This window comes from Cyrtonyx montezumae, unplaced genomic scaffold (genome assembly GCF_038088225.1).
Source record: "Cyrtonyx montezumae isolate F1298 unplaced genomic scaffold, pur_monq_1.0 scaffold_5, whole genome shotgun sequence".
NCBI lineage: Eukaryota > Metazoa > Chordata > Aves > Galliformes > Odontophoridae > Cyrtonyx > Cyrtonyx montezumae.
In genome coordinates, this window is record NW_027072056.1 from 7,856,895 (window position 1) to 7,869,506 (window position 12,612).

Sequence of the window (12,612 nt, forward strand, 5' to 3'; positions counted from 1 at the left end):
GGGGCCAATTTTCTATATGAAATTCTACATGATTTTGTTAAAAAAAATAAAAAAAAAACAAGACAGGAAAGATATTTTATCACATTTTTCAGCAAAAAGAATGGAAGATGGTGGTTTTCTTTTTAAACAACCTTCACACGCCATATGATACTCCCAGTAGAGAATTAAACCACCACAAGATATGTTGAAGCTACATTTTTTTAGCTTCTCCCTTTCCATGAATATCTCTACATAAAGATGACTGCTTGGTATCTCACACAGCGATAGGAAAGAGGTGAGTCATGCAACTAGAAATATTCATAGTCAAGTGAGTGGTTACGGTAAAAGAAGCATTCCCTGGAGTGACCATCTGCCTTGACTTCAGCACAGCCAACAGACTCGCCGTGTAAGGTCAGCAGAATTTGATCTACATTTTAACTACGATGACAAATTAATCTCTAGTGAGTCTTTTGCTGCAGTAAAAGTGCAGAATGGATTTCTATCTCATACAGCTTATATTTTTCCCTCCTGAAGAGACAATATTGCCTACTTTGTAGCACATAACAATAAAAAACACCAAAAACATCTATGATCTTTGAGCCAGCTGTGTATGCTGTACTTAGAAGATTGAAGAAGGAAATACACATTGTGAAATTAAGTGACACTGAATTAATCACAACACTGAAGGCCTGTTCAAGGCTTCTTCTATCAGAGAACTTCAAACGAGCTTCAAGATAATTTCCTGTGGTCTCACTTCAGCTAAATGAAAATAAAGCTTAAGAACTACACAGCATCAATGCTGAAATTAATGTTGCTAGCATCACTGAAAATAACAGTGTTGAGGGTCAGTATCACTTACCTGGTGTCAGAGGCTCCTTTGCTGAATTACTTCCATTCTGATGTATTCTTAGGTTGCACCTAATCAGAAATGGCAGAGAAAAATTGGAGCTCAGCTGTCAAGGATGTAAGGTAGAGGGGCAAAGTACAATTGATAGAAAGACTGTGGACAGACTGGCATATCATACACGGTCCCCTCATTCCTATATGTGGAGCTCGTAGTAGATGGAACGTGCTGTGTTTTGGGTAAGTTTGACATGTGATGCACCCTGAGTACTGATTTATTATCTTTGTGTGTGGATTCACTGTGTAAAGTGTACAAACATGAGACCCATTAGAAATTCCAGCAAGAACTCACTGGAGAAGTCTACAATGAGACTCCTCTGTTACAGTCTGGAGCATCACATTTCTGCCTCTGTGTCTGTGGCAGGAGCAAAGCCTTTTTAACACCAGATGGAGAGGTAAGAGCGATGAAAGGAATTGTCTCCTCTCTATAGTACAGCAAGATGAAATTTCACCTGGTTAGATTTCTTTTTAAATCGATGAGACATTAGCTGTCTTGACTGGGTGCTCCATGGCTCTGCCTATGAACAAGTAATGCATACAGACCAATAGAGGAAGACGTGTAGAGTGAAACTGTCAGTGCTCCTCTCCACACATTGGGTATTTCAGAGGGCTTGCTCTTGCAGCATACACTGAATGCCTGATGGTTTTTTGAGCACCTTTCCAGAGCATCTTCTGGCTTATTTTCATCCAGTCATGTGCGTTGAGACCACTCTACGATTTGAAACAAAGCACAGTTAGTGAGTGTGACTGGAAATTCACTTACAGATGTATTACGGATGCTGACTAAATGCAAATATAAATGCACCCTTTAAAGCTTTAGCACTTTCAGCAATAAAACTGAGCAGCACCAGTCTGGGAGAGTGCAATTTTCTGACTGTCAGGATTTATTTATGTTTTCACTTCGATGGAGTTTGCTATCTAGGCATTGTTCATTACCGTGGAGAGGCTGATGTCTGCTGTGAATATACATCTAAGCATTACTGTTGTTAAACTGGGTTTCAAGATTTTAAACCCTTGATGGTGTTCTGCCCTCAGACACACAATATCTGCACCTCACCTTTGTCCTTAGTAACTCCACCCCATGTGGCAAACCTTCCATTGCTTATGGCTCTGCATTTCTGTGTTGTGACCAAGCTTTAAAACAGCTCTCCTAAAGAAAGCCAATACCTGATTTCTCTCTCACAACAGTTAAGTCAGCACTATCCCACCGATTCAACTTGAAAACTGACAAGATTTTCTTGCCTTCAGCCTATGGACACATTTCATTACTCTTGATTAGTCATGCTGATGAAGCGGATAACTTGTCATTAAAGAAATGGCAGCAGTGGACTCTGTCTTTTTCTGCATTTGAGATGAGTGTATAAAGCCACATAGCCCCAAACACGAGAGTGTCAGGAGGAAACATCTCTCAGTTACCAGTGTTAGTGCAGGAGGGAATGTCTTGCTGTCCCAGCTGCTCGTGCAGGCTGTACCTGTGTGGCTGAATATCACTTACCCTCTCTTCAGAAGGGAGGATTTTGGATTGGAGCCACCCCATAGTCCAACAAGCCTCACCATCAGTGACTAGGATGTGGTAAATGTTAGAGAGTGGGTTCAGGTATGAATCCTCTAAGGGAGGAATAAGAAACAGTTCATGGCTTAATTTCTGTCTGCATCTCTCTGCCCAAATTTTAACACTTGCTTTACTTATACCTGTCCTTTCTGCACTGAACAATCTGTGACTATTTAATATTGGAATGTTGTAATTGCCAGTATGTGTACCACAGTAAGATACTTTACTCTGTACTTCAGTGAATTTGATGTGCTCAGTGGTTTCTCTGTGGCCTCTGCTACTGTGTGGTCTTCTGCTTCTCTGCTGGAGATGTGGAGCTAGGTCAAATCTGAACATGTTGAACTGCTCTTAAAAATCAATGTACCTGTGCATCGTCCTGTGTTCTTCAATCTGCTAAAGATGTCAGGAATGCAAAACTATCATTCAGAAATAAATGTTTCCACTGACATACCAATTGTCATTTTTCAGTGGCCAGTTTCATTTCTTTCCTTCTTTTCCACTTTTTTTTTTTTGTTCTTTTGAATATAAAAAAGAAAAAAGTTAAGGTCATGATGCTGCTAATATAAATAAATTGAGTTTGATTTCTTAACCATACACAGGGGCATGGGTTTTTTTGGCATCAGAATCAGCAGCCCCCTCCAGTTAACACTGTCATATGCTAATACGTGTGTTAATACGCAGTGACTGACCTACACTGACCTGACACAAAAAGGTGGAAGAGCAGAATTCACAGTGCTGTTTTGGGAAAGCTAAGGCTTGGAGGATTTAAGAGTTGAGATTTTTGAAAGCTGTCCAGAGCACAGGGATTCCCAAACCCCCCTAGATCTGATGTTCAAGCATGAATTTTCAAAAGCACCCGTGTACCTTTAAAAGCCTAAGGGACAGGTTTTCAAAGACATTTGTTGCTTCCCTGTTAAGTGGAGTCAGGTGGATTGAGGTACTTAACTCACGTCTAGTTTCTTGCAATTAAGCCTTCATTAAAACATTTTAAAAGCATTTCCTTGTAGATGCTTTCAGAAAAGAGCTGTTCAGCAAACTTTCCTAACTAACCTGATTTGCTGGGAGTCTTTGATTAAACACTTGTAGCATTATAACACAACTCTGTATGGACTCAAGCTGAAAAAAATATCCACAAATGAAATAGTGAAACTGAAAAGATTATTTCATTGGAAATATATTAAAAATGTTCTTGAATATACAAAACAATTTAAAAATAAAAAAAAGGGAGCTGATATTTTTATACATGCGTAAAACATCACTGAAAGTCAAGATGGTTTTCTTGTCCACCAGCTCTCTGCTTTCACTTTTGAAGGCTCAAGATTATAAGGGTAGACAACAAGATTGACACTTTGTGCAGCATTCACTCATCAGTGCTGCCTGCAAGTTAGAGCAGAGCAGTGTCTGTGGTCAAAGTGGACAACATGTGGGACACTATCATACGACCAGACCTAAGTTATCAAGAATGCCTGATTTTTTACAAGGCATCTTTCTCTTCCATTTGTTTTACACCAGGTTGCTGGGTGTCTGCTAGTGATTCTTGCTCTTCAGACACCATTCCTGAAAACATCTGAGATTCAGAGTCCTTCCTGTTCTGACGGTGCACAGCCATGTCTGATGGACACCAGCTCAGATTTGCAGTCATGTTCTCATGTTGATTAGTACTTATTCTCCCCTGTACTCCTGAAGAGTTGGACCTGAAGTGGACATGAGCAGTCACCGTCAAGTTTTGCAGAAATTCAGAGTACTGTAATCTGTTCTGTCACATCCCCTGTATTGATTTTGTGAAATTTAAAGTTTTAAGTACAGAAGAGTCCCCCAGATCCTTTAGCAGCTCATCATCATTTGCAACAAGTACCTCTCTAGTAAAGGGATCAGCAGACACGAGGTGACTCGGTTTCTGCTTTTGTGACAAACGCAGCAAAACCAGCTTTTACATCCTGTTACCAGCAGTCCTGAGCTGGGGGAGCTTTGGGACGTGTTGAGCAGAAGCTGCTTTGCAGAGGAGCTTTGCTATCATGTGACTCCATCGCAGCATACATGCTTCCAGCCACTTTTGTCGTGGCTTCCATTTCCTTGCTGAACAGCAGGCCAGTGACCCGAAACAGTCTGGGTGAGTCTCTGAAGGCAGCCTGCCAAAGCGTTTTGCAGATAAGGAACCTGACACATACCTATCATTTAAGGCCAATTTATCTCGAGAATCAATGGGCCTTTAAAAATTCAGCAGCTCATATATCCCTTTCAGTGATGGTACTTAACTGTTTTCTGTCCTGATTTTGTGGGCTTTTGAAAGAAGTTTCAGCACACGACACATCTGCTGGTAACAGGAAACTAACAGCCTTTACTTTACCCCTGGAGAAAAAATGAGAAAGGATTATGAGGATTGCAAATGAATAAAATGTGCAAGAAAGCCCCACCAGCATGCCAAAAGGGAATGCGTGTGGGCCGAATTTCCCGCCCTGCTGACACCGAGCTCACAGCTCCCCAGGGGGCCAGGCACAGCCTTGTCTGGCTGGCTGCTGGAAGCATCTGCCTTTTTCCATTGAGCCTTCCAGCTCTCTGCACACCTCACTCCCCTGCACGGAGCCCTGTACAGCCAGCTCCTTCCCTGAGGTGACCTGGTGTCTGCTGCATGTGCCCAGCCCGGGGCTCTGACAGCCATTTCTATAGGAGCTGGCACAGGCAGCCAGGTGTGAGAGCTGCTGTCAGCGCTGAGCGAGTGGGAATCGTGGTGGCAACAATGCTCTAGCATGTATGATGAAAATATAGACGTGCAAATCAGTGATGATTTGGTGGCAGTGCTTTCGAGTGTAGCTGTGCTCTAGATAAATCCAAGGGGATGCATCTGAACAGTAACCTCCAAAGGTAAAAGTATTCGCTCTCTCATACATGGTTGCAGTGTTGGAGCAAAATGTGAGACCTACTACAAACAACAAGTGAAAAAGACTTGTTGCAGAGATAAATACCACCCCTGTGAAAAATCCTGCTTCGTTAGCTTGCTGAGCTCATTGCTACAAGTTATCCTGCTAGTTAAAGGCTTTCCAAGATTTCTGCCTGTGCTAGCCCTCTGTATGCAAATGGCAACGGCCACAATTACAGCCTGAAAATATATTGTCTGTTCTTCATGAAAAATCACAATGTTTCATACTTCAGAACATCACTTGGACTGTTGGAGAGGTAAAAAGCTCATTCCACAGTTATTTCTTCTGTTAAAGCAGCCAGCAATGCATTGACACGAGTTCCTGTGCCAGACCCGGTGCTGGCCAGAGCTGCTGAGGCAGCCTTAAAGGGAATGATAAAATAATCAGCAACATTCCCCTTACTATTAAGTAACCAGTGCTTTTTGTCCACAGGTTGCAAAGCATCAGCAATAAGATGTCTACATCACGAGCTTGATAACTCTGAAAACTTTCTCCCTTTTAGGGGAAAACAGTGCCATTTGTCAGTGCCCCTGCATGCTGAGCACGCTTCCTAACACCAATGCTTCCAAGCAAGGCCTTTGGGGCACGACTCTCTGAAGTGTTTATGTACACGGAGTCAGAATGAAGCAAAGTGTATGCTGAAACCCAGCGCTGCGGGGTCAGGGTACTTCTGAAAGAGAGATGTGTTCCCTGCCCGGGTCTAAATTTAGGTGTTAAAATGCTGTGAAGTATCTGACCCTGAAACGTTCTTACAACAAAACAGGTGTAGGTGGTCAAGCCCATGGATTTCTCCTGCTTAAGTGCACACTTGGAGACCATTTGGGCTCTCTGTGTTTTGAGCACATCATGACAGGCACTAAAAGCAGCTATCTGAAGGGAGTCACGCTGTGTGTGACAGCACCGGGAGGGGATGGGAGCTGCCTTGGATCACAGGCTCGTCATCAGCTCCTTTACCTTCGATTGCTGCTGTGTGTTGGAGTGCTTTTCATCAGTGAGCAGAGGTGCTCACGACTTGTCCGGGAGCCATTCCATCTAATTTAGAGCCCTGAGAACATTTTTCTCAGGGCTGAAAGCATTAATTTGTAATGCTTCAGGGCAAAATGATGCAGTGAATCTCCATCCACGCACCACGTCATCACGCTTCTGGAAGCACAGCACAGAGTCCACTTGGTATCCTCATACTTTTCATTCCAAGTTTACAAACCCCCTTGGAGCTTAGCTTGTCAGACCTGCCCATCAACCTGCAAAACCTCCTGGCTCTGGTGGGGAGTGCATCACAACCCCTTCCTGCTCCTTTTCTTTGGTGAATGTAAGCCACTAACACTGAGCGTTGTAGAGGTTTTGCAGGAGGAGGAGGAAGACATTGCACCCCGCCTATCTCCCATCTGCTCAATGCCCGGAGACGTCTGGCCAATCCAACATATTGCTGCTGTTGAACTGAGACCCAATGCAGAACCACAGCCAGGTGAAAACAGCTGCGAAGGCAAGCTGCCCCTACCTGCACCGGCGGACGTGCTCCTGGAACAGCCTCATTTTGCTGGAACTGCTGCTGGAGAAGCAGTTGGCTGGGCTCTTCCCAAGGCCTCTGCCCCCATCACCACTGTGCTGTGCTGCAGTGGGACAGGTGTGTGGCTCAGCCCTGCCCTGCCCGCTGCTCGGGGGCCGCTTGCTGGCACGGTGAGGCCTTGAGGGTACTGACACCGCGGAGGAGTAGCGCCGCACCGTCATGGTGGTGTCTGAGGAGCAGAGAGAAGAACAGAGCTGGGAGCAAACTCAGCTGACTCACGGGAGAGCCTTGCCTTGGGAACGTTGCCAGAGAGCACACAGACCACAACAGCAGCACCAGGAGGCTGCCACTGAATGCTTCTGGTGGCCTGGGTGCTACTGACAGCACAGATGGCACCCACCAGCCCGACCCTGTGGCCTCCACACCCGCTTCTGGCAGCTGCTTCTCACCGAACAGCATTTTTGTTCTCTCTGCTCCTCCACGAGTACCAACTAAGCTAACAAATGAGGAAAGACTCCATCTTTTTCCCCCTCTGATGAGAGTGGGAAGAGGCAACCTTCCTGTTTATCGCCCCATTCCTCCCTCAGTCCAAATTAACTGCATATCCACAAAAAGAAACCTGCACCTCTGGCGTGGTGTATGCAACATGCCTTCCCTTGCCATCCCACCCCCCTTTGTTACTACTGGGAGGTTTTTGCTCAGCTTTTTCAGAGGATAGAAATGGACAAAACAGCACCTAGATAGTCAATACCCATGAAGTCTCATGGTATCATATCAAATTCTGCTTAAATAAAGACAAACTGAGCTCCGAGCTGAACTGTTCACTGCAAGAACAGCAAAGCACTGCACTGAGCCCAGCTCAGGGGTGCAGGCACTGTGTAGAGGATCACAGACACTGTTATCGTGGGTCTGGATGTGGTCACGTCTGCTAGACAGACGGCCACGGCTCATGTCTCCTTGCAGATCCATAAGGGCCCAACCAGAGTCTCACTGTACCTGCCTGATCCGTGGGGGCTGTGGGTGATGCATCCGGTCCTTCCGTGGGGCAGGGTGTGCTGCCCATCTCCCCACTGCTGCCTCCCGCAGCAGCACTGAGCCCGCAGGCACGGAGCTCTCCCCTCAGTGCCCGGTTCTCCTGCTGCAGCCTGTCGATCTGGGAGCGCATTTGGCGGATGACCTGGAGGAGGTGCGTGTTCCCCTCCATGGCCCCCTGACCTCACTCTGGCAGCTCAGCCGGCAGCGAGCTCTCCCTGCTCTTAAAGCAGAGCCTGGGCCCTCTAACACCACCAGCAGTGCTGGGTGAGGCCATCAGGTTGCTAAGAGAGGGCCCATGATTTATTCATCCAAGGTGTCACTTTTCAGAGCTGAGCGGTACATGCTGGCACAAATCACAGCTCAGTGCTGCTCCATCAGCAGAAAACCCTTCCCTGTACCTTTGCTCACTGCATGGGACCGAGGCAGATTCCTCCTGGAGCCCACATCCCTCACATGATGTGTGAAGGCCGCCTGTGTCTGCAGCACCGAGGGAGGGCTGTGCCACAGCTCATCTCCTCTTGACTGACAGCAGGCATGGAGCTTGTGCTGCACCAAAGGCTTTAAGGAAACAGCATTCATCCTGTAACCTCACTTTCCTGCTCACGGAGGGAAGGGCCATGGCAGGAACGAGTCGGGATTTTGGGGTGCTGGAGCTCCATGTGCTGGTCTGCACATTCCCTGTGACCAGACAGCTGCACACCTGCAATCTGGTGGAAATTCAGTATGGTCCAAGGCATAAGTGAAACACCTTGACATCATTTAATACAAATAACAGGGCTTCTCACATCTGGACTCCTTCACCAAGCTTCTCAAGACACTCAACCAGGGGGAGGGCTTACTCACCTTCAGCCACATCCAGATCTCTCCACTAAAAACCGAGCAGCGGGGTGTGCTTGGGGCAGCTGAGGAGCTGCCCTGATTTCTGTGCCGTGTGCTGTTCGAGCTGCATACTGACTAGCAGTATAGCAGCAAGCATACAAACACTGGGAGGAGCTCAGGTCTTTGCACTGTGCCTTCCTGGCACACTGCATGAATTTGGGGGACATTTGTGAGGGCTTTCCTCCTGAGCACTGATTTGAAGGGCTGCTGAACCCACATGGGCAGAACGGTGCCATGGCAGCCTGACTGCTGCAAAGCAGCTGAAGCTTCAGCTCTGCAGAAGGAGCTTCTCCGAGCTAGCTGTGGCACAGCAATATGTGATTTGTCTGTTTAACTGGTATGTAACCTGCCAATGTCCACTGGGCATCCTTTGCGCTTTTTGCCAGCACCATTCTTGGTCTGCCCAGCTGCCTGAGCCCCAGTACGTGTACACAGGAGATCCCATGCCATGAAAGATCAGTGACATGCTCTGCTTTTACTCCGAGCACTTGAGGTTCTGAAAGGGGTCTCATTTCCAGCAGGGGATGCTCAATGCTTGCTGAAAACCAGGCTTAACCCAAACATGGGAAACACCAAGACACAGGAGTCACATCCAGAAACCTCATCTATGTTTTTGCACAGGGCTGACAGCTGAGCACAGCTATACAGGAGCACTTCAAACTTCCAGAGAGCACTTCAGTGCCCGCACATGGCACTTGCATGCCTCTGGGTCCCTCTCCCTTTATACAGCCACAGGCTGATGCACAGCAGTGGGAATTCGTCTGCTGTGTGCCAGCTCCCTGCAAGCACAACATATGCTGCTGGGGCCAAAGCCACCTCTCGTGCGTGAAAATATGTGCTGCAGGAGATGTTCATCAATAGGAATGGAGCCTTTAGCTACTTGCACGGGGATGGGAGGGCTTTCAAAGTAAAGCAGCAGCCACCTATGGGAGATGGGCTCATGGTTACCGAGCAGCACAAAGCAGAAATCCATCCTAAAATCTGGAAGAGTCATCATTTCTAAATCAATTTTCTATTCTCAAACAAAATACCAGAGAAATGCATGCCACGCTATATCTATATATCCATCTCACTGTAAGATAAGATTCCGCATGCAATCTCTGTACATACACTGAAAAATGCTTTCATGACCCTGAAACTGTAGGAAATGCCTTAAGGCAGTTGCAGGTCCTGAAAACATATTGCAGGGTCTCAGATGCTATGAGTAGTGCAATGGTAGTGGCACAGTAAAGAGGAATAGCTTCTAAAGATGAGGCACAAGGCTAGGAAAGCAGAGCACCACGTGCCCTTTAGCAAAAGGGAGCGTGCCCCATCCACACAGACCAGTTTGCTTGCCAAGATTTTGGCAATAACCCATGCCAGGGTACCACTCATCACAGCCATTCTCTTATAAAACAAGCGATTGTTGCTAACAGAAGCAGCTGGGGAGCAGAGCTCACAGTGCAAACAGGAAACGCATCTTATATGAACTTGATGAGAAACTAATAGGATGAAAGGGAAACGTGTGCTTCATCAGTGCCAGCACTGTAGCACTCAGGGGGAGGTGTTCACCTGGGAATACTTTGCATTACTTACTGAGAATGTTCAAAATATAACATCAATACAATGTATGTAGCAACCATGTATGTGTCCCATGGGGACTACAGCTCCTGTCCCCAAGGACACTCATCAGGTGATGGGTCTGGAGGTGAAGCTGATAGCCCTTCCACAGTCATGCTATGGTTCTACATGGCCCTACCCTATTTATTGTCTTTTGGATTAATTCTATCTATCTCAGCACAATTCACTTAACTGAGAAACACATTCTGTTCCTTCTTTCCTTTTCCATCCTTCTCCATCCTGTCTTTATTACTTGGACGCTGTTCTTGAAATCCCTTATCTCTGCCTGCATTTATTATTCATGTCCAATTTTAACTGCCTTGCTTCAAAGCTCAGTTTATGGCTTTAATTTGTTTGTTATGAGCACATAAAACTCATTTTTTGTGATAATTTTAATTTTACCACATGCTAATCTTGCTAGAAATGGAGAAATACATTCAAACATACCAAATGCTTCTAAATTATCCTCGTTAGATCCTCTGTCCTGAAGATTCATTCTCCCCTATCAGTCATAGCTATAATATTGAGTTGTCAGATACCAGTTTGAAGAATGCTCAAAGCTAAGCTGCAGTGCAGCCACCATCTGATTTCAGCACACGTGGCACTCCATGTTTGACACACATTGTGGCACTGAGACACAAAGCAATGTGCTCAAAGCTCTGGTGAACCCCGCCTGCCTTGGCTCCCAGTGCAGCCCCACAGTGCCCAGCACAGCTCAGCCAACATCACACAGCCACTGTCACCCTGCGAGCAGGGCTGGGGCACCACGCATGGCCTTCCCCAGCACTGCACTACATTGCCCTGTTTCTCACTTGGATATTATCCAGAAAACAGAAATCCCTGCTCAGACCAACGTTATGTTGCCAACATACTGTCTCTCCAGTGAACGTTGAGATATAATTACCCTGTAAGGAATGATTCCTATTAAACATTTAACACGCCTCCCTCTAATTGAAATTTAAGCCTTTGGTTGCGGTTGGGTGTCACTAAAGATGTGATTAAACATAAAATATGTATAATGCTTAATTCCTTTAGGGCTGGCAGGAGAGTTTCCACTAAGTAGCAATTCTTTTTGCACTCCTTCTCCACATTGCTGGATTTCATACATTCATAGAACCGTTCATGCTGGAAAGACCAATGAGATCATCTAAGTGCACCCATCAGCCCACGCCTGCTCTAGGCCAGGTCACTCAGTGCCACATCTGCCCTTTCCTTGAGCACCCCCAGGGCCCAGGAGCTAAGTTACAGGTATTTTCTCCCTCATTACCATACCATGACATTTATTCATGACTCAGGCAGCAACTTACGATGCAAAGGCATCACAGGAGGGGCGGAAAGATTTGTGAGGGAGGTGTTCTGCTAAGGTGGCAAAAGCACAGCTGGCCTGGAGAACCAGAGCCCTGTCTTCCTCAAATAGGTGAGATCATATGAAAGACCACAGTGCTAATTAACGCATCCCAGTAAAAGCATACATTAAGTTTGCTACGAAATGTGGAAGACAGTATTCATTTACACTGCAGTACAAAAAACCAAAACAGGATGTTAGTACCTGACACATGGTACAAAACTGAGCACCAGCTCCTGGCCCCAATGAGTGCAGGAAGCTCCCTCCTCACACATCAGCTCCGTGTTGTGTACAGCACTGGACACTGTTGCCTGCAATGTGCTTTGCCTCAGTGCCAGCCCAGGGCAGACATTGGCCACGAGAGCACCGCTTTGCTGCCCCCAGTCCTGCCTCTCCTGGGGTTGCACTCAAGGATGAGCTCTGGACACTGTGCTGATGAGCACTTCTGCAGAAAGCACCCCTCAGAGGTGCTGCTGTCGGAGCCTAGGAGAAGGCTGCACCTCCCTGTGCTTCCAGACTCTTGTGTACACAGTGCAAGGAAGCAGGCGGCCTTAAAAACCCACACACTCTCCTCAAATGTCAGCGCGTGCACAGCAGGATGCCACGTGTGCTATCTCAGTTGTAAGTGCAGAGAGAAACAATTTCCTACACAAATAGCATTTGTAAATCAAGCAGCAGAATATTTCATCACTTCTGCAATATGAAAGTCATACTGCAGGGCACAAAAAGAGCAGCAATGTCAGGAAAGGTCTATCTAGTCATCATTAATTTATGAGTGATTGGATTCTGTCTTGATTACTCACTGCAAGCCATCAGTCCTTCGCAATTCTGCTGCAAACAGTTATGAGGCATGCTGATTTTTTTCCCCTCCTTTAAATGAACCAATTTATTGCTC